This window comes from Phalangium opilio, unplaced genomic scaffold (assembly GCF_054372755.1).
Source record: "Phalangium opilio isolate 3A_F unplaced genomic scaffold, DU_Popi_V2 ptg000024l_1, whole genome shotgun sequence".
Lineage (NCBI taxonomy): Eukaryota > Metazoa > Arthropoda > Arachnida > Opiliones > Phalangiidae > Phalangium > Phalangium opilio.
In genome coordinates, this window is record NW_028324155.1 from 9,262,356 (window position 1) to 9,283,106 (window position 20,751).

Here is a 20,751-nt window from a genome sequence, read left to right on the forward strand (position 1 = left end):
TGATTAATCGCTTCATTGGTATAAAATTAAAATTAGCATTTAGAAAGTTAAATTACGGAATACCATCTCCTATTAAAACTCGCAGCCAAGGCTTAAAGAATTGTAGGAAAAGTAGGCTTAGTGTACGTTAAGACTTTCTCTTAAATCGTCCTTCTGAACCTGCCCTTTTTATCCCTCTCTCTCTCTTTCTAAAGACTAAATCCATACCATTTACAATCTTCATCGCGTCGAACCCTCAGTTTCAAACCAACTGCAAACTTAGCTCGAATAAAATCTATAGGAAAACGGGAAAGAGACATTTTCTCTTACTCGAGACGGTCGTCAATGATGAATTGAGCCAAGGCCTAGAACTAGAAAAGATTGACCATTTTATAAGCCTTCAACAGTATTCATTCTTCTATCCTGAACGTACTTTTAACAGCGAGAGACCTAGAAAAGTTGGGGTGGAAGAGGTGATGGAAGGAGTTGACCAGCGTGTGACCACTCTTCAGACTGGCCACGAACGCATTTGTTGCGGTCTGACCTTTTCCCGTCTTTCTCTTTCTCTTTCTCCATCCCAGTGGCCAGCGAGTCTTTTCCTCTTCGTTTTTCCTTCTGAGGGATCTAACACTTCATCCGAGTTCTCATTATAGCTTTATATGAGTGTACAAAATAAGAGTTACAAAAGTAGCTGACCCCCCAGTATTCTTTTTCTTTTCGGTCATCGTATCATCTAATAGTCGGTAGTAGTAGTAGTACTAGGGGCTCTCGTAGCGTAGCTTCTAGGCCTAACTGTCTAATGGACCGTGCTCAGACGTGTCGTGGAAAGGACACTTAGTCTATTTGACCCCTGTATAGGAAGAGTTCGCTTCAATATATACATCTAAAAAACCCGTCACGTTTTAGTACCTCGCCTCTTTTTATCTGATGTGTCTTTTATTTTTTATACTCGAGCCTAATCCTGATGGCATAAATAGGCTTAGCTTTTAGGCCTAATTAGTTTCGGAACATTTATTTTATAGTCTGCTTTAAAATGTAGGTTTAACAAAAATACTTAAGGCTTAATTTTTATTATCACTAAGAAATGATAAGGTTTTAAACTATATTTGATATTGAAATTAATTTCTTTATACGCCTTTTATGGCAGACTACTCTGGAAACCGAGAGTTGTGATATAAATATTAAATTCTAAAAATAAACGCGGTAATCTTACTTATACTCTGTCAAACACTTCTGACCAAGGCTTAGAGAGCGTAATATCAATATATCAATATTGATAAACCTTTCCCCATAGGAACAGAGGGAGGGGGAAAAAGTGTTCTATTTCTTGCCCCCCCCCTTCATTGCGGAAACGCTATGCGGAGACCCCATTGGATCAGAGAGAGTAGGAAAGAAATCAAAGTCTCACCATCGATAGAAAAAAAGGGAAATATAGTCTTCTTTGATATTGATCCTGTTTTTGGCCCCCAGGGTGTGTGTGTGTGAGCGGGGAAGGGGGGAGGGGTCGGCGAAGGAGGCAAGAAAAAGGCGGGAAAAGGAAAGGAAAAAGGCGCGAGTCGCTCCCTAGCTCAGGAAGGAATGTGGCGGGTGCCATAACAATTGTAAAAGTAGGGGATTTGAGAGAGAGGACATGCCAGGCATATCGTACGGTCCCAAAGAGGGATGGCGAGAGAATTTCTCTTTCCCTTCTTCCCTCCTAGTCAGGAAAGGAAAAGGAGGAAGATATTTTCCTTTTTATATACACAATGTTATATATATAAGGAGTCTATATAACTTTTTCTCTCCTATCTTTCACCTCTTTTCTGTCTCCAACCCGTCTTTGGAGAGCGACAGAGAGAGGACACCCGTACTCCGGTTTACAGTTCATCCCAGTAAGAGCTTGCGGTACTTTGCAAAGGTAGATATTTATGATTCCCAATTAAAAGTATTTATGTTGTACATTTGAGCGTCGAGGGGTAATTCACTGGCGTAATTACTAAATACCATTTTGTGGCGTTTGATTAATTCTAACTTGATTAGATTACATTTATATTGATCTGTTCCTCGTAAAACATCGAAACATTGACAGCATGACGTCAAACGTATCTGTCCTAATACCCCATTGAGGCTTTACCGAATAGCGATTTTAATTAAGGGACCATTCCTAAATCTCTCACGCGTCAATGACGTCTTACCTCCGAAGCAGACGCAATTTGTTAAAGATCCCCGAGCATTCTTTGGAAGCAATTGTAATCCGAGATTGAAATGAGGTCCCAGATCTTTTCCGGGCGACCCCAAAGGCTTTTGCCGTCCTCTGGTCCCTTCCGCCCCACTTGGTGCGTGCGCCCACCCTACTTACAACTCTATACAACTTCTATGGGGCGTTTGGGGGACCGGCGGGGGAAGGGGTCGACGTTTGTTTTGATGGGGCCATGGGATTGGTTGTCGATATCTGAAATCCCCTCGTTTCTACTGTGCCTAAGCTCTCTTCCCCAGGGATGCGGATGCTGGGGCTCGGAAAAAAAAAGGAGTAAGGGGAAGGTGGTGGTGGGTGAGGGGAAAACGGGGGTCGGGGCAGCCAGGGATTTAAGTAGATAGGAAGGGGAATGAAACGCGATGCGAAAAAGGAAGTTGGGGCCCAAAACTATAAGGGAGAGAAGTGGAGGAGGAGGGGTGTCTTGCTGGGGCCATCGCAGCGATGAACGTTTTTGAGGCGAGAGGGAATCCGACCGAGTGTCAAGTTGGGGTTGGGGGTCTAAAAACGTTCGGCCAATTCGGACACAGTGGCTGCGAAAGAAGTAAAGAGTCTCGTCGAGGAAATGGCAATCTTCAGATAGACAAAAAACATTTTCATAAGGTAGCTCTGGTTAGACTTTATAATTCCATAGAGACCCAAACGTGTAATTATTGGCGTCGTGAGCGCTCTCCCAGTTTCTGTTATCCCACTGAGAACTTTGGTTGTTCTTATGAAGTACTTATTAGTCTCTGGTTAGTACGTGAAACTGTTGGAAGTCAATGGACCACAATGGAAAAAAGGCGCTGTAGGGTTGGATCGCTCTAAGAGATTGTCGAGATAGACCTCCAGGTCCGGTTTTTTTATTTTTTTATTTTCCGGCAATTTTTTTTTTCTTTCTTGGTGTATAGCGTTTGGTCTTTTTCTCTCTTGGTCTCCGTAATGGCCTCTACACTGGTCAACGGCGGCAAAACGAATCTGACCTACATTTAGCTTTTTGTGTCGTATTATCTCGCTTTAATGGATTATTGACGATTTTTTTCTCCACCGCTCCTCCTCCTGCATTATTTCCTTCTTTATTTGTCTCCTTTTCTATATTTTTTTTTCTTTTCCGAGTTGTTTCGTTTTCGTGGAAGACGATTAGACGTCATTAATGACGTCATGAAAATAGACCAATTTTTCTTACGTTATGTTATTTCAAATATTTATAACCCCGTGCTATAATATCGAACTAAAATGCGTTTTCTCGTGCAGGAAGTGTTGATTTGTTGTTTTTGTTTGTAGCGATTGCAAATGGGTTATCTTAAACGCGTGATTCGTGAAATTTGGAGCTATTACTCTGCGGAATGCCCTCTTTCAAGTGGTATCTTTAATTTAGTTCTAAGTTGTTTAGAACGAAAATTAGAATCAATCAAAATTTAGGCATGAAGTATTTAAACTTTCTTATAGATTTTTGAGAATTGGAATAAGGATAATTAGTGTAGATAATTACTCTCCGAAATAATTAAATTAATCTAAACCAACAACGAAATCATTAGCCTAATTTAAAACTTAATTTTAAAGGAATTAATTCTAGTAAAAATTCAACCAAACTGATCTTAAATGAAGCCTTTTTCTTATATGGGGATGGCTATAGAATAAGCGAGCGTCTAACTTTATACTAGAAAATGATCTGACTAAAAGGTCTTAAGAAAAATCTTGTTTCCGAGGGTTGTAAAATGTTTATAGTCTTGGCGACGATTTTATACTATACTCTCTCTCTCTTTCGCGAAACACCCGTGCCTTCCAGAACGTTATTTATAAAAGAAAAAGCCAGAAGAAGACGAAGAGGAAGCTCTCCCATTTATTTTAGTAGCTTGGTAATAATAAAAGAGATTCTAGAATCTAGCATCCCTTCTCCTCATCCTCATCCCCCCCCTCAGTCTCTCTTTCTCTCTCTCTCTCTCTCTCTCTCTCTCTCTCTCTCTCTCTCTCTCTCTCTCTCTCTCTCTCTCTCTCTCTCTCTCTCTCTCTCTCTCTCTCTCTCTCTCTCTCTCTCTCTCTCTTTAACAAGTCGAGTAATAAAAGCCTCGTCGTCGCTATAGCTTCTTTCCATCCGTGGGTGGGTGGCACGCGGCGGTGGCGGCGCCTGCGCTCCCTCGGTTCCGAGCAAGAAGAAGAAGATGATCATCTCTCCTCAGCCTCTTCCGTTTGAATCTCTCGCGTTAGGTGGCGCTCGTTTCCCGTTTTCATCCGACACTGAGAGAGGTTAGAGAGAGATCCGTAGTCACGCGCACTTTGGCGCGAGCGACGTTTATTCTTCTGTTTTTGCCATCTTCGCCGTGAAATTTGCGCGCGCGATTTACCGTCAAAAAGTATTTTTTTTCTTCTCTCTTCCCGCCTTTTCTTCTCTGGTGGTTGGTTGGCGCGCGCTCGTGTTAGTCCTCGTCGGAAGCGAGCGCCTTCTCTTGATAATTTTTAGAGCGTGTCGGAGGATGAAGAAACGACGACTCTTCTCTCTCTTTCGCGCCAGAATCGTTAATTAAGGCGGGAGATTGACTCCCGGTAATCAGTTTCTTCGCGCTTCGGAAAAGAAAAAGAACAAATTTGCGGCGGACACCGCCCCCCCCCCCTTACCCCTTACACCCCCATCACTCCTGTTAAAGTCTGGCGCGTTTTAAAAAAGAAGAAAGCCAAGGCTTAACGCTGCTGTTCTCTTTTTCTTTATATTTACACAGTCTGATGGCGGATTTTTTTTTTTTTTTTTAAGTTGACTTTTTTTGGCCGTCGCGTGGTTCCGTGAACGACTTAACGCGTCTGCTAATTCCTTTTAGATGTCTTTTGAAAGAGTTATTGTTTGTTATGAAGACTTAACGAGCGAGAGATATAATTAACTCTCTCTCTCTCTGAACAAGCGTAGAAATGTTTCTACAAATTAATTCGTCTGGAAAGAGACAGGTGAATATTAATAATCTTATTAAAATTTATTGGTGTTTTTGCTTAAATATTGTTGCCATCGGGATAATGTTAAAAACTTAAAACATTCGTTTGAAATTTTTAAGGAAATGATAAGTATGTCCAACGTGTGTCATGTGACGGTTTGTTTATGTAAATTAGATTTAAATTCAAATAGTTAACTTTTGTTACTGAATTCCATCGGTAAAGTAAACAACTCTTCTTTTAATGATTCGGAGAACTCTATTTGAACATTTTTCTCTTTAGAATTCCTCGTATTTCTGTTAACTTCCTAGAATTTTCTCCTTGATGTCTCTGACGTTTCGGGCTAACTCCGATAATCCTATATCTATATAGCGTTTCTAAAAAGAATTTCCTAAAGATCTTTTTGCCCCGTTTTCTCTCTCTCTCTCTCTCTCTCTCTCTCTCTCTCTCTCTCTCTCTCTCTCTCTCTCTCTCTCTCTTACCATTTTCCATCCTCTTTCGATCCCTCTTTTTAAGGTTGGACAATTTTTTTAGTAATTCCCTCTTGCGTATTTTGCGCCGCGATAAGCGGTTCCGTGGTGTGGGACACTTTCCCATCGCGAATTTTAAATATTTATACGAATGAAACTTTATTTTATAAATTTAAAAAGTAAGTGTCCGTCTCCTCTCTTTTTGTAGAACTCTCTTTTCTGGTCAGTCATTTGGGAACGTGGTAGGTTTTGGAATCCTTAGGGGACCAAGCAACCTACCAACTTTGGGGTCCTCCTTTTTTGTATAGATAGTAATGGCGCGCGCTACGTATTAAGTGCCCACAATATTTCGTTTATATAGAGAGAGAGGGCACGTGGTTAAAGCTATCGTCTGCTTTCCAATATTTTTCTTTATATTCCCACGAGGTGTACGGGAGTTTTTTTTATTATTATTATTGTTGTGAAAACCCGGCTTCAAAATATATATTATTTTCCTTTGGGACTAAAAAGTAAAAACTCCCAAAAAACTTTTAACTTTTTTTTCATCACAAACGTTTTTTTTTTTTTTTTTTCATAAAAGAAATTTAGTTTACGCAATAAAATAGAACCATTGAGTCTATAAAATTAGTTTTAAACCTTGATAAAGTCGTGTTTATCAAACTTCCGGAAATTGAATCACGTTTTATAATCGATTTATTTATTGGGTAATGACAGCTTCTGACTTTATTAGTATTAGAATCAATTGAAAGATAATGCAGACTGTCAGTGCGATATCCTAAAATCCACGAATTATTTTAGAATTAGCGTAGAATAACTAATCAATTAAGAATATTTTCTTTCCTATGATGTTTAACATTACGTATTCCTCCGCTCTGAGTAGAGTAATAAAATCCAATAAATATCAAACTCCGGGCCACAACCAAAAGGGTTTCACATCAGAAAAAAAAATTAAGATCCGTTGGATAAAATGGATTTGAGGGTATCAGAACTTTCTAGGTTCAAGTTGTGATATTCAATGAAGCGTAGTTATATTATTGTATTACTCTATCAACTCCTTGGGTAGAATAATAGGTATTAACGGTAATAACTTGAACAAGGAGTATCAGTATCGAGAGTCGAATTGAGGCAAGGATCAAATGAAAAATCGGAGAGGAAAACTGTAAAAGGAGAGAGAGAGAGAGAGAGTGAGAGAGAGAGGGAGGGAGAGAGAGATGGAGAGAGAGAGAGTATAGGGGGGTGGTAGGTCTTAATTTCCTGCTGGAAACGAAAAAGCTTCGAAAAGAAAAGAAATCATTGGAAAAGGAGGTGAAATAAAAAAAGGAATCATTCCTTTCTCCTACTTCTCTCTCCCCCCTCCCTCCCCGTTCCTCGTCGCGATGCATGCTGGGTACCACCATTGACAACAGCGCGTGAAAGAGATATCTCAGGGTAAAGGAAACTGAGAACCTCCAAATCATTCTATTTCGTACAAAATGTGGGCGTGGAAAAAATCGTAGCTATATTATTATACTCTCCCGAACCTTCATCCGGGATCCCTGGATGCTGCGGAGGATGAGGATGAGGAGGGAGAGAGGGAGCAGGTTCCGTCTTTTCTTTCAAAAGGAGAAAAGGAAAAAAATCCTGAAGAATTTTTTTCTCTTTTTTCTCTTTTTTTGTTAAAAGGAAAGCAAAAAAAATCTGGTATTAAAGTGCTATCGCATGACGGAACTCTAAAAAACTCTCCACTCGACAAATTGAAAAAATATGCTAATGAGTTTTTTGGGACTTTTTCTCTCTTTCTATCTCTCTCCCATCCTCTTCCTCATCCCCCCCTCTTTTTTTACTGGTAAGGAAATACTTCGATTTTGTTGTCAAGAATTATATGAGATCCCATCAATTCCTTAGTTTCCTTCAATATAGGATTTCAGGAAATATATTTGAGTGGAATAGCTATTTCCTGCGCTGAAGAAATTCCTTTCATATGATTTTTTAATTCATTCGTTTAATCTCAATTTTCAAAGTAATTTGATATTGACAGAGAAGTTTAATATACTCGTAATATATTTAAATTAGTTTTACGTAAGACATTTACCACGTAATTAAACTATCCTTTAAGCCTCGTTTAATATAATATTTTGAAATTTCGCTCGCTTTTATAAATGTAACGTGAAGCGATTATTGATGCACGCGCATTTTCGTTAAGTCTATTTTTAAACTTTGAATTTCATGCGCGCCCGATTTAAAAATTAGTTGACGTAATATCACGCGATTTAAACTTAAGGACCTCCGCGTCTTACGATTGTAATAACGTCAAAAAAAATCCACTTCTTTTTTTTTTAGGAGAACATTTTTCTATTCCAATTTATCGGTACTAGATATTTTATACAAGACGATTCTGGTTTAATCATTAATTTTAGCGACTCCACTCCACGCCGAGGCTTAAATAAAAAAAGAATTTCTTTTTTTTTCTCCCCTTTCTCTCTTATTCCTAATCAAGCTATGTATGGAGGTGAGGGGGGGGGGGTAAAAGGGAAGATGAATACGTCACTAAAGAGCGCTAAGAGACCCTTTTAAACCCTTTCTTTCAATGTCAAGTAAGGTTGTTCTCAAAGGATTTAAAGAAAAAAGAGAGAGCTCGTGAGCGCGAGATTTTTTTTTTCCTTGTCCATTTTTGATCGCGAATAGAATATCAGTTTCTAATTTATTTAATTCACCCGTGAATATTGCGCTTACTTGTTTAAAAGCCATTGTTCCCTCGTGAATATGTTTTAATTTAGGGGTAAAATAATTCAATATTCATGGGGAGATTTACGTAATTTCTTCTTCGCGAGTTACGGGTTCATTCTCAGGGTAAAAGTGGACGAAAAGAAAAAGAAGGCTCTGTTCCTGGCCCCTAATTAAATTTTTTTTTCTTCCCTGAACCTATCCTTTATATATTTTGTTCCTCGAGTCTTTCTGCGGGTCTCCTGGAACTCTCCCTGTCAGTTTATTACTTATATTCTTTGAAAGTATATATTAAACGAATCCCTTTTCCGCTTTTTCGACGAATTCGCCAACCCATTGAAGGTATCACGGATAGATTTAAAGGGATAGGATCAACGTTTTCCGACTAGTACAAGATGAGGGCAGTTTTAGGTAAAAAAATGTGCCTAAAATTATGTGTACCAAAAAAAAAAAATCGAATTAGAACGTTTAAAATTAAGAAAAGTACGTTAGATATTTTGAAATTCAAACTAGCCGCGAAATACCGCCCAACTTGTTTTTCACACTATGACGTTGCAAATGTCTCTTGATTCATTGGTTGTTTGGAAATAGGAGAATGAAGGGAGCTCTAGACCTCTGTATAGTAGCTTTTCACTTTCACTATCACTGGGGAAACGGCGCATATTTGAGAAGACCTTTGTAAACATAATTCTGATTTTTCATGTTTATTATCTTTTGTTCTCCTAACTCTCGGTTACGTTGTAGAGTAAGGATGATAGAGATTTGTCAAAATTGTTACAGGTAATGTCCAAAACACCACATTTTTGCGCTATTTTGGCAAAGGCTTAGCTTCCACGTATAATAATGGTATGGCCATATTTTAGCCTAATGGCCCTAATCTAAGCTTTGACATATTTTTAATTGTAATTAAACATAGTAAAACTATTACTTTGAACACCAAAATTACAGTGAAACTATTTACCTTCCTTTATAACTTTCAAAGCATCCCCGTATCGAAATGAGTTATATTAATTTGGCGAAAATGCAGAATAGTATGAAAACTACTTTTAGGAGTAAATCTACTGTACCTCCGAGCGAGAGGAAAGTCGCGGGAGTAATTTAGTTTTTTCGCTCGTCTTTTTGCAAACGCCTGTAGAGGGGGCAGTTATCGGAGCGGCGCCGAAATCTAATACTTTTAAAAATTAATTAAAAATAGTTAAGTTATTAAAACTATCAATATCTATATATTTTTGAAAACGTAATTTTAGGTTCTATCTGATTTAAAAAAAATGAAAGCTTTTCGTTAGTAGTCAAAAGATCGATTCTATCCCTTTAATTTTAGAAGTGGGAATGGAGAACAGAGTAATCTGCGCGCGCGTCAAAGTCCCGGACCCCCTTCCCCGGGACGGAGGGGTATGAAAGAAGAGGCGGGTGATTTAAACTTTTCGTTACGTGTTGGAGGGAGGGGCTCTATACTGGGCTATGAGTCGGACTGAAGTAAATACTAACCGTTCTCCATTCCTACTTCTAAAATTAAATCTATCCCTGAAGGTATCTAGTGTAAGATGCCTTTTCTAGCTTCCTACGTTTCTCTATTATAGAGTTAAGCCTTGTCCCTGTAAGAGAATCGTTTGCAACGTAGAAAACTATAGTTCGTGTCCCCAATGGGATTTCACGTTTTTCTTAAGGCATTCAATTCATTGACTGTAGAAGTTCACTTCTTGAAGTATTTTCAGTAAACATACCCGAGTAGCCAAGTCAAAAGTGATTGATGATGCTAAAGGGATGGAGATTTATTGAAAAGAAGCTCAAGATGAAATGGAATGTTGTTGATGGTGGGAAAATCTTTATAAATGATTCAAAAATATTTTCCTTCTTTTATTATGTAACGTGGTTTATTATTTATTAAACCACGTAAAATTTTATCTAAGAGTATATATGTTTTGTTTGCATGGAAAGGTTTTGTTATTTTAAAAACACAAAGTGTTTACGTAGAGGTATTAGAGATACATTAGGCTTAAGGTAATATTTTTGAAAACATACCCACCAATTTTGTTATTAAAAATAGAATACTTGAATTATATATAAATAGGTGTCTCGACCAGAGCGTTTAGAGGAAATAGATTCAATTTTAAAATAGACCCGTTGTTGCCATGGAAACAGACTATTAATTTTTCATTCGTAAGTGCCATTTTATTTTAAAGGGAATGTGAAATAATCATCAAAATAGACTTAAAAGATAAATATATAACAAATTAATTTATTTTTCCAAGATTTAATTACGAAAAATTAACTTCACTCTCTCTTTAATGTTTAAGGAGCTTGACAAAAAACCCATTTAGTCTAAAAGCATCGCGGGATTCCCTTTTTTCTTTCTTTCTTTCAATATCGTCATTTAAACCTCGACTCGAGACAAAAAAGAAGGGAGTGAAACTGCTTCTCCATCCTGCCATATATATATATTTCTTTCTATCGAGTAAAAGAACTTTTTTTCAAAGTCTCTTGGCCCGATCGCGCTAATTGCGTGTCAGTTCTATTCCCTCACCCCTCTTCCTTCTATCCCCATGTGCTCTTTTGGCGCGTTTTTTTATTTTTACTTTTTTTCTTTTTTTTCCCGCCCTTTCTTGTCGGCACGAGCGACTTTTGCGCGCTTTGGTGCGCGTGGAGAAATAGGGATGGGAGAGGGGGGAGTGGAGGGGAAGAGGCTGAGTGAAAACTCTTTTAGACTCTTCTCTCTTTCTCTCTATTGAAAGAGAAGCTCGGGAGAAAAGAAGGTTTATCTCACCAACCGTATATATACGAGAGAGAAGGGAAGAAAAAAGGCGGGAAAATGGGGGTGTAGGATGAGAAGGGGGGATACTAGGATGGGAAGGGGGGATACTAGGATGTCTTTTGGGGATGTTAAACCGAGTCTCTATATCTTCAACTCGGCTATTATCCCTACCCGTATACAAACCTCATGGATATTAGAAATAAATAAATATCGATACAAAATATATCCTCCAAAATATTCTCCTCCTTATACATTCCAAACCCAATTCTTTATATCTCTAAAATAAGTCTACAATTATTTAAGATGTCTATAAACCCATCCCACCGTTACCCATCCACGCGCCAAAAACGTGAGGGATTGGCGGGAAAAAGGGATTGAGCTGGTGCTTTTTTTCCCGCCCTTTTTTTTCTTCTTATTCCACTTTCTCTTCCACGAGCTTGTTGAAAATCTGATTACGCGCGAAAGTAAAGATTTTTCCCCCCATCTCCTTCCTTTTCCCGCGCTTTTCCTTGTATTGCCAAGGCTTAAGTCCCAAGAATTTTTTTCTGCACGACCAAAACCTAGTCTAGATTTTTTTCCTATAAATTTCCCTGATCCTTAATTCAAGCTCTGTCTCTTCCTTGTTCCTAAGGCTCGTAAGGGGAAGTTTTTTATTTTGAATTGGGAGGTGGTTCCCTTTTACAGGAGGGATCAAATAAAGAGTGATTTTTAAGCCCTAATTAAAAATTGGAACCTTTTTTTTTTAATTTTGCAAGGGTTCCTTTCACTTTAAGCGAGGGGAGGGGGAAGAAGGGGGTTTAACTAGTGTTTGAAGTTTTGTAGGATTGGTGTATCTGATTAATTTTAATCACAAGATAAAAAATTTGGGGGATGGAAAATGATTTTGATATACTACGTGAACTTTATTTTGCATAATTAAAAATATAAGTACCTCTCTAAAGCGTTAACTAATATGTATCAATACTATCAGCTCACATTTATATACCATAAGGCAGTAGTAAAAGGTTATTTAGTACGACTAAAACGCGGTAGATGGCGCTGATGTTAATTATTTAGATTAATAATAAAACCCACCCATATCAAAATTTAAAGCATTGATAGAGTTAATATACCCTTCCCAACATTCCTCGCGAAAGTCGAAAAGAACCATACATAAAATGGGCCCCCATTAAAAACCTTTCCCGCCGTTTTACTCGAATAACCATTTAGAAATGAGTAAAAATAAAAAACCTTTACAACTTAAAAGAACAGAAACTAAAATAAAAAAGTGCCCTAGACAGGGGGCGTTGGTGTGGGGGGGACGGCGGAGGGATATGGGAATGGAGCAAAGTCGGTTCCCGCCACGGGATTATTTGTATTCGCTGGGAGCAAATTAAGAGGAGCTTAATTTTGCAGAAGTAATTTGCATAGAGTCTGGGATGCGGAAGAAAGCGTACATTAAGATAGTTCAAACAGGTTTTTTTCTTTAATGAATTAAATTTTTTTTCTTGTTTTTCTTTTAAAGGCGATGGGAAAGTTTTTTTTTTAATGTCCGCGACTCGAAATGAGAAGCAATTAGTAGAGTTTTTAGTCTTAGCTTAGTCGTCAAATTATTTTTAAATGATACTGCATTTTTAATTATTATTCTTTTTTATTAATTCCGTATTTAAATATTCAACGACTGCTAATGACACCGTGTGTATTTAAAATTTAGTCTTCCCTTTTTTATTTGTAGGAGAAGCCGACATTTAGGATGAGAGCTTTCCATGTATTTCTTACGAGCGCCTGTAGAAATGTTTAACCCGCAATACACCGGTGTTCAGGGTGAAGTAAACATGCAGGGGCTATTTGTAAAATTTTTGGTGATATTATAAAAATTGTATTCTTAATACGGGTGTAAGGGGTCGTCTTATTGTAATCTATATTTGATATCATGGGGTTATGATAACCCTGTAAATCCGCCCGGATCTGTTATAGCAAGGGGATTGAGCCCCACCATAGATTAAGGGACGTATACAGAAGGAAATAGGGGTCGAATAAGACAAGCTAGGATTCTATCTCATTCGGTGTACTAACTCGCGCTTCAAAATAGTTCAACCTAGTTCATCTCAACCTTATAGTGCAATGACATTGAATATGTAAAAGAGAAAGTCGGACGTGCACGCCTACAAAGGGTATTTTAAGTTAGTAATTTTCAATTTACTAATGTACTTATTTTAAAATTAGCCTTAAGGACTATAAATACGACTGAAGTTTAATCGTCTACAGTATGAGCTACACGTTTGACGTACACGTTTTTTTTTCTTATTAGAGAGTTTAAGCATCCCCTATACGCGTACGTGTAGCCACCTTTGACAATGCATTGGTCTAATGCACTGTGGAAGGTAGCTACACGTACGCGTTTAGGGGATGCTTAAACTCTCTATTAATTTAATAGATACGACATTTTTTTAATTACATCAATATTTACCATTAATTATTTGTTTCAATATATAACTTTAATAACAGTGTACTTTCGTATTGGAACACTAAGCTGATCCTGGAATTCGTAAAGATGGAGGGAATAGAGTTGTACATAAGGATTTGGGAATTTTTCTGGGGGCAAGAAAAAGGGGGAGAGAGAAGGCAAAAGTCATTTCCGGTGTTAACTTCCCCCTTATTGCTATTTCATCCCCTTAACCCCCTGTACCATAACACGCTCTTGTTACATAGGGGGGTAGCTTTTGGGGGGTTATCCAATAGGATTCTCTTTTTTTTTCTCTCTCTCTCTTTGGGAGAGACTAGCTCTCTGTCATCTTTAACCTTTTTAAGGCTTTAGCCGTTAACGTCCTGGGGATGCTCGCTTCCTCCTGTCCTGTCCTGACATTCCGGAAGTAACGTTTCGCTAACCGAAAGATGGAAGGGAAATTGGGGAAGGGGGGCTATACCCCGCGAAAAGGGGGGACGGGGGAAGTTAAGGAAGAAGAAAACGTTATTGATTGATTCAGTAAGGAATTATTTTGTGCGTTTTTTGGAGCGTTGATAAGAGAGGCTTACCCCCTTCAACTCGTGTCTCTCGCCGCCGCCCCCCCCCCTTGGTTTGGGGGTTTTATTATTATTTTTTGATTTTTGAATATTTTTATGTATACGTTTTACCATATTCCAATTTTTATTTTGAAATTGGTTTTTATTTGTATTTGAAATATTTTTGGGGTTTAGAAAAAATTGTCTAAAAGTATTTGATCTCTTTAGCAAATTTAGACGAAAATAGGTCAAAAGTCTCCTGAGTTAAAAAAAAAACATTCAAGCTTCGGATAAAATTCCGGAAATTAGTTTATACTCTTTTTAAAGAAATTTAACCAATAGGAAAAAGAGCTTTGCTTGCACGTGCAACTTTTAGTACATTCAAATCACGCGCGTCCCGGTATAAAAATGGCGGGAAAGGTTTGGGTTTTCCCGCCAATTCTTTTTTTTTTTTCTCTTTACTGTAACTCCCCATGTCCTAACTTACAATGATTTGAACAGACCAGGAAAAAAACAGAAATGAAGTAATTTGCTATTCATAGAAAATTGTTGAGTTTGAAAATGAAAGGAGAATGTATTTTTTTTTCTCTCTCTCTATTTTTCATCTTCCTCATCCCCCAGCATCTTCCAAACTCTCTCCATCTTCTCTCCCATCGTCTTTTACTTATCGTACGCGATGCGAAATAAAATTGAAAAAGGATGAGAGAGAGAGAGAGAAAGAAAGAAAAAAAAGGAATCTGGGATTGGATGAAGATAAAAAACTATCTCTTATTCGCGATGATCAGATGAATGAAGATAAAAACGAATTTACTCGTGTTTTTGCCTTGATTTACCCCGCCTTTTTCTTTATTCCTCCGTTATATACGAATGTGTTTAGGGTTCGTAAGCAAGTACTAACTAGTTTTGCATATATTATTGCTATCAGAGGCTGAAAAACTCGGGATGAGGATGAAGGAAGAGCGAGAGGAGAGAGAGAGAGAGAAAATAAAAGATAAAGAAAAAGAGCTACCAAGGGAAAAGCATTTTTTTTTCTTTCCTCTGGGTTCTACACTTTAAATTGAAGTTTTCTTTCGTTAGTTCGAATCTTTCTTTGCTTTGGAATGCGTTTTTTTTCTCTCTCTCCATTCTTTTCTCGGATTTCTCTCTTGTTAAGAAAGTTAGTTTCTAAGATAGAAAAAAGAATTAAGTTTACCTCCACCTGAAACTGGCGAGGATAAAGGTGTATTTTATCTCCCGTTTTATCTTAATTTAATAGAAACAATTAAATATTTGAAACAATTTTATTGAGACATAGACGGCGACACTATTTCAAATTCCATAGTTACAATTCCTAGAAAACCGGTTTTTATATGGATTTTCTGTATCAATCTAAGAATGTGAAACTTGGAATAAAATACTCGATATTATCAGATGGCGTTAGTGTTCCGATTCTCCGTAAGGTTTTGCCTAAATTTGAAAATTTACGCGGGTTTTTTATAAACTTTCAATTTGTACCTTACTTCTACCATTAAAAATGAATCATCCATCAATAATACGCCACAATAATTTGAAATATGTTAAATCATTATTTCAAAGTTCGCAAAAATGAAACTAAACTTCGTATTAACTTAAAAAAAGAAAGAAAAATAATAGACATAATTAATAAATGTAAATATAAAAAAGGGCCACGTAAGAATAAACAAAGCGAATCGCTTATTTGCTTTTCTCTCTCTCTCTCATAGTCTTCTTAATAGTTGGCGATTGGCGAGCGGGAAAGGCCCGTCACGCTCCCAATGAAAACTGCCAAAACAAAATAGCCCCCTCTCCCTCTACCATTATAGCTTCTATTTGCTAATACAACAACGTACACGCCAAGTTGAAATAAAAACACGGCTCTGTTTAATCGAGTTAAGTAACCAATTTAAACGATGAAAAACATACCCCCCTCTTCCCCCCCCCACAATAATTTAGGAGTTTGCCGAATTCACGACAGGTTTAGCGTTCCGCTCAAACACAATCGTTCTCAAATTATTCTTGACGAGTTTACCTAGCTTTTGGCCTTCGCCTCTGTTAACTTTTTACTTTTCTATGTTTTCTATTTTACCCCCCCCCCTTTCCTCATCCACCTCCCTTCCTAGGCTGCTTGCTGCTCTATGTATTCTACTGACAACCCCCCCCCCCCGGTCTATTTTTCCCTCACGTGAAGAGAGTTTGTTGTTAGTAATAAACCCGTACTTTGTTGAGTATATATTTTAGCGAAAAATGGGTAAGGACGTGTAGGAGAATTATGGTTTGCTTTTTAATTCCTCGCTATTTTGTGTTGTAAGGGTTTATTGATGCGAGTCCCTTAGGGCGGTAAGGTTGAGGAAATCTCGTGGGTCGTTGATTTAGTTACGATATAGATGCCTTGACTTGATGGTAAAGTGATGTACTTACGCGTAATGGTGCTTACAGTCCTAATTAATAAAAATTAGTACAAAATTGGTAATAATGTAATGTTAGTATCGAGGGTAGAATGCAAGTACTGTTTTAATTAAAGTACTATTTATTACTAAAAAGCTATTATCATTATGTATTAATCTTCCAACTCTATTTAACTTTCATTTAAATTAAGTATTCTAATTTCCCTGGTTTGCTAAACTTATAAAAACTTGAAAGAAAAGTTCAATTTTCTTAAAATCGTCTTGCGCATCTTGTTTTTGATATTTCACTGGAAACTAAATACACAAGAGTGGGATTTTTTTTTTTTTTTTCAACTACACCATGCGGCGGTGAAGTCCGGTGGGGGTGGGAGTGGGGTAGGGAGACGTGAGAGATGGGAGGGGACAGTTGAAGTATGGAAAGAGAACTTACAAATATCAGGGCCTATAATCTGGGTAGTGAAGCCGGCTTCGCATTACGGAGTTCCTTCGGCTCTCTCCTTTATTCTATAATATTCATTTTTTTTTTTTCGTTCACGATTACATTAATTTTTTTTTTACTATCCGTGCCGCGACCGGGGGGGGGCAACGAGAGGGGGAAATGGGGTTTTCCCGAAAGTACCAGAGTTATTTAAATAAATGGTTAAGATCGTAGGTAGAACTCGGTGATTAGGATTATCCCAATTGATGCAGGTCATTTTGAATTTATTTTCTTTATTAAATAAATTTCTAATATATTTTATTTAAATTTTATCGAGCATTAAAGGGAGAATGAAATGGTTAAACGACAATTTTTAATCGCTTAACTTTGATTAAATAATATCAAAATTTACAACAAAATAATATTTTGCTAATTTAATATAAATTTTCATAATTTCTAATTATTCTCCTTTAACCATATTTTTTAATATCTCTGTATTTGTCAAGGGCGCCAAACTCACGGTTTTTTCCCATCATGCTGAGTTAGGCTTAACATAAAAGAAAAATATAAAAAAATATATATGTTCGTAACGTAAAGGGGGAACTAAATAACATCGGAAAAAAAACCAGAAAAAACTTGTACAATCTCTAACATAATTTGACCACGTGGTTTTGATATGTTGTCAAACGTTATAGGAGTGGCTTAATTTTCTCCTCACGTGGGTTATCGTAAGGCTATCCTTACTATAATGTATTTCTGTAAAAGTAATATATAGTTTCTGTTTTAATTAAGGTTATATAGTGGGGAAAGGTTAGGTTGAAATGGCGCGACGTTTCAGTTGGAATAGTCTAATGTTTCAGTCTGCGAGGCTATTTGCGTATTCGAATGGCGTGTTATTGGCGAGGCCCTGAAACTGTATAATATGGGAAGCTACGGGCGTATCTATTACCTATAATTTGTTTCAACGTCATCTGCTTTTTTTCTTTCTTTCTTTCATCATTTACACGTCTTATTTGCGCATGAATTTATAATTTAATTATTTTATGTTAAATTATACGTAAGTTCGATTAAAAAAAATTTATACAAACCATGAAATAATTATTCATTATATAAATATTATTTAATAATTTTAATCATTATTTAATTTAAAATTTTAACTGATCCAGCTATGTTAATATCTTATAAATTTATGATGAATTTCATTCCATTTTCCCAGTATTATATTAATCACCAATTAAGAAATATAAAACCTCCTTAAATCATTTTAAATTAAAAAACCAATTAAATTAATAACTAAAAAATCCATGGATACTTGAACAATCCCTTTTATCGGAGATGTGAACCCATTTCTCTCTATTCCCCCCCGCTTGTCTCTTTCCCCCCGTCGATTGGTTGGGTCAGCCACCCTTTGGCGGAGGGGGGGGGACTTAATCCATGACCGTCGGGAGGGGGGAGAAGGGGAAAGGCCGGCAAATTATTAATTCTATCCTCTTGATAGCCCCTAGTGTTTGGTAGTCGCGGTGACGGGTCCAACTCAACCCCAAAATTCTTCCCCTTCCCCCCAAAATCCTCGTCCGCCCACTAGAAAGAATTTTGTACTCCTTTTATTATCATAAATTGCTTTCTCTCCAAGCCCCCCCCACACCGATCTCTCCTAACTCTCTCTCCCCTCTGAGGCGGGAGCCCCCTCCCCAACCCCAAAGGGGAGATATCTCTGATGGAAGTAGAGGAACTTGAAATAAATTTTAAAAACCAAGAAATCAGTAGATATTTTGATCTATTGACATGAAATCCAACGTCTAACGTTACTCTCTAGATGCTTACATACATCTTCCAAGTTTAGATGGTGCCAAAAACTTCATGCACGTGCTCCGTTGATGCGAGAAACATAGCACGTGTTTTAAAATTAGGCTCAATGTTTTCATTTAGGCCTAGGTAAGTTTAAAATAGTTATGGTTAAGTTTAATTTAGGGTCAAGTTACCAAAGAACTGTTACCTTCGATAACTTTATTGAAAGATAAATAATCAACTTCTAGTTGGGTAAAACTAATCCGACAATCTTTTTGGCTTGAACGAAAGGTACAATGTTGTCCATTGAAAACGGTCTCCCACGGTTACGGATCATTCATTCTTCCTTTCCAGCGCACCCTGGTTCCCCTTACTTCCCTCTTCCAACGCCGACACGCTAGAATAGCGCGCCAATCGTAATAAAAAAGGCGCAAATTCCGATTTTCCATGCTTGCAAAATTTTTGACCGGTGGTGTAGATCCATTCTAGAAGCCGACTGAGTAACCCCGCGTGTCTGTATCGAATCTACTCCACCCTCTGTGCCCGCCACGGTGCCGCAACCCCGGGAACTATGTCGAATCCTGGCCAGGAGGATTATAACAATGCATTTTTAAAAAGGCTCCCCATATGAAAAGGTCCCTCTTTACGGTGATTACTGGCGCTAGGGCCTACTCTCATCGGATTTGATAATACCCTGAGTTGATTCAAGTTGTTAAGGAATATTTTCAGTCAAAAATGAGAACTATCCTTGAATTTTTCGGGACCTCCCTAAAATTCCTGGTACCCCGAGCATCAGTCTCAATTTAAATGTTCAATCAGTAATGATTTATTTTAATTACCATCTCATTTAAGTTAGATTTCGCGTGAGTTTGATTTAATTTTGATATTCACGTGAATTTGAATGCACTCGTACTGGCAATGGAGGGGTTTAGATTTTAAAGCGTAGGGGTAGGTGTTCCCTAGTGCGCCACCTCTTGAAAATGGGGCCAAAATTACCCCAAATTTTGTCTATTTATAGTTTTGCGAGATCTATCTCCTCTCTCTCTCTCTATACAGTAGAGTATAGAGGATATTTTTACATGTGGGAAAAAGTTCGGGGGTTGCTTTTAAAATAGCGTGCGGTTGCCGGGGCCTTTTATTGTATTACTAGCCATTCTAAACGTTACCCCTCGTCGGATGTGTGAGCAGGGGGCCCGAGAGGGGGCCACAGTTAGATAAATTGTTCATGCACGCGGAGGCACCCCATAAAACAAGCCAACCAAGACCAAATTTGATAGTACCCCTTTTTGGTATTTTTAAAAATGTTCTAAGAAAATTTATGAGCGTAGAGATATTTTTAAGTTTACACCTTCTAATTGATAATGGTGATACACTGACCAGATGTTTAATATTTTAAAATGCATTGCGAATTTAACTACATTTATTGGAAGTATTTATGAAATTATTGCACCTAGCGCCCCCTACATTTGTTTTCTTTGTGAAATAGAATAACCATCGTTCGCTCTAATTTAAAATGTAATCAATTCCAGTCCAAAAATATTATTATTTTAATATACTCTAATTCATGTCCCTCTCTGTGTTATGAAAGCATAAACACTCAGACCATTAAACCCGAAAACTTGGTGTAACTTTCCCGGGTTTAAAAAACGTTTTTTATAGTCGGTTTGGTCACTATTTCCCCCCAATGAATTTGGCGGGAGCAAGTACCTTTTGTCAAAATCATGCCTGGGTGTATATATATGAATAAAAACGACTTTTATTACTACATATAAACGTGTAAAGCTTCCCCGACAGGGGGAAAAGTACTACCATAGTAGTAGCTTTAATGTCCCGTATAGTAACTCGGGCGAGAGGTCCGAGGCCTCTATAGCTCGCTTCCTTATCTCGTTTTAGCAAAACCCAGGGGCTTCTCCCGACCCCGAGCCTATTTTCAACTTATTTCTTTAAATATACGAGACTGAGGGGGGGGGGGGGTTTGGAAACCCCAAAATTTAGAGGTTTAAATAGTATGTGAGGGGTATATCTTTTGTATTTCACCAGATTTTTCCTCAAAAGTTGTTGGGGGGGGGGCAGGATAATCCCCACAATTCCATATGTCGTCTAGCTTCGTTTTGATATATAGAGTT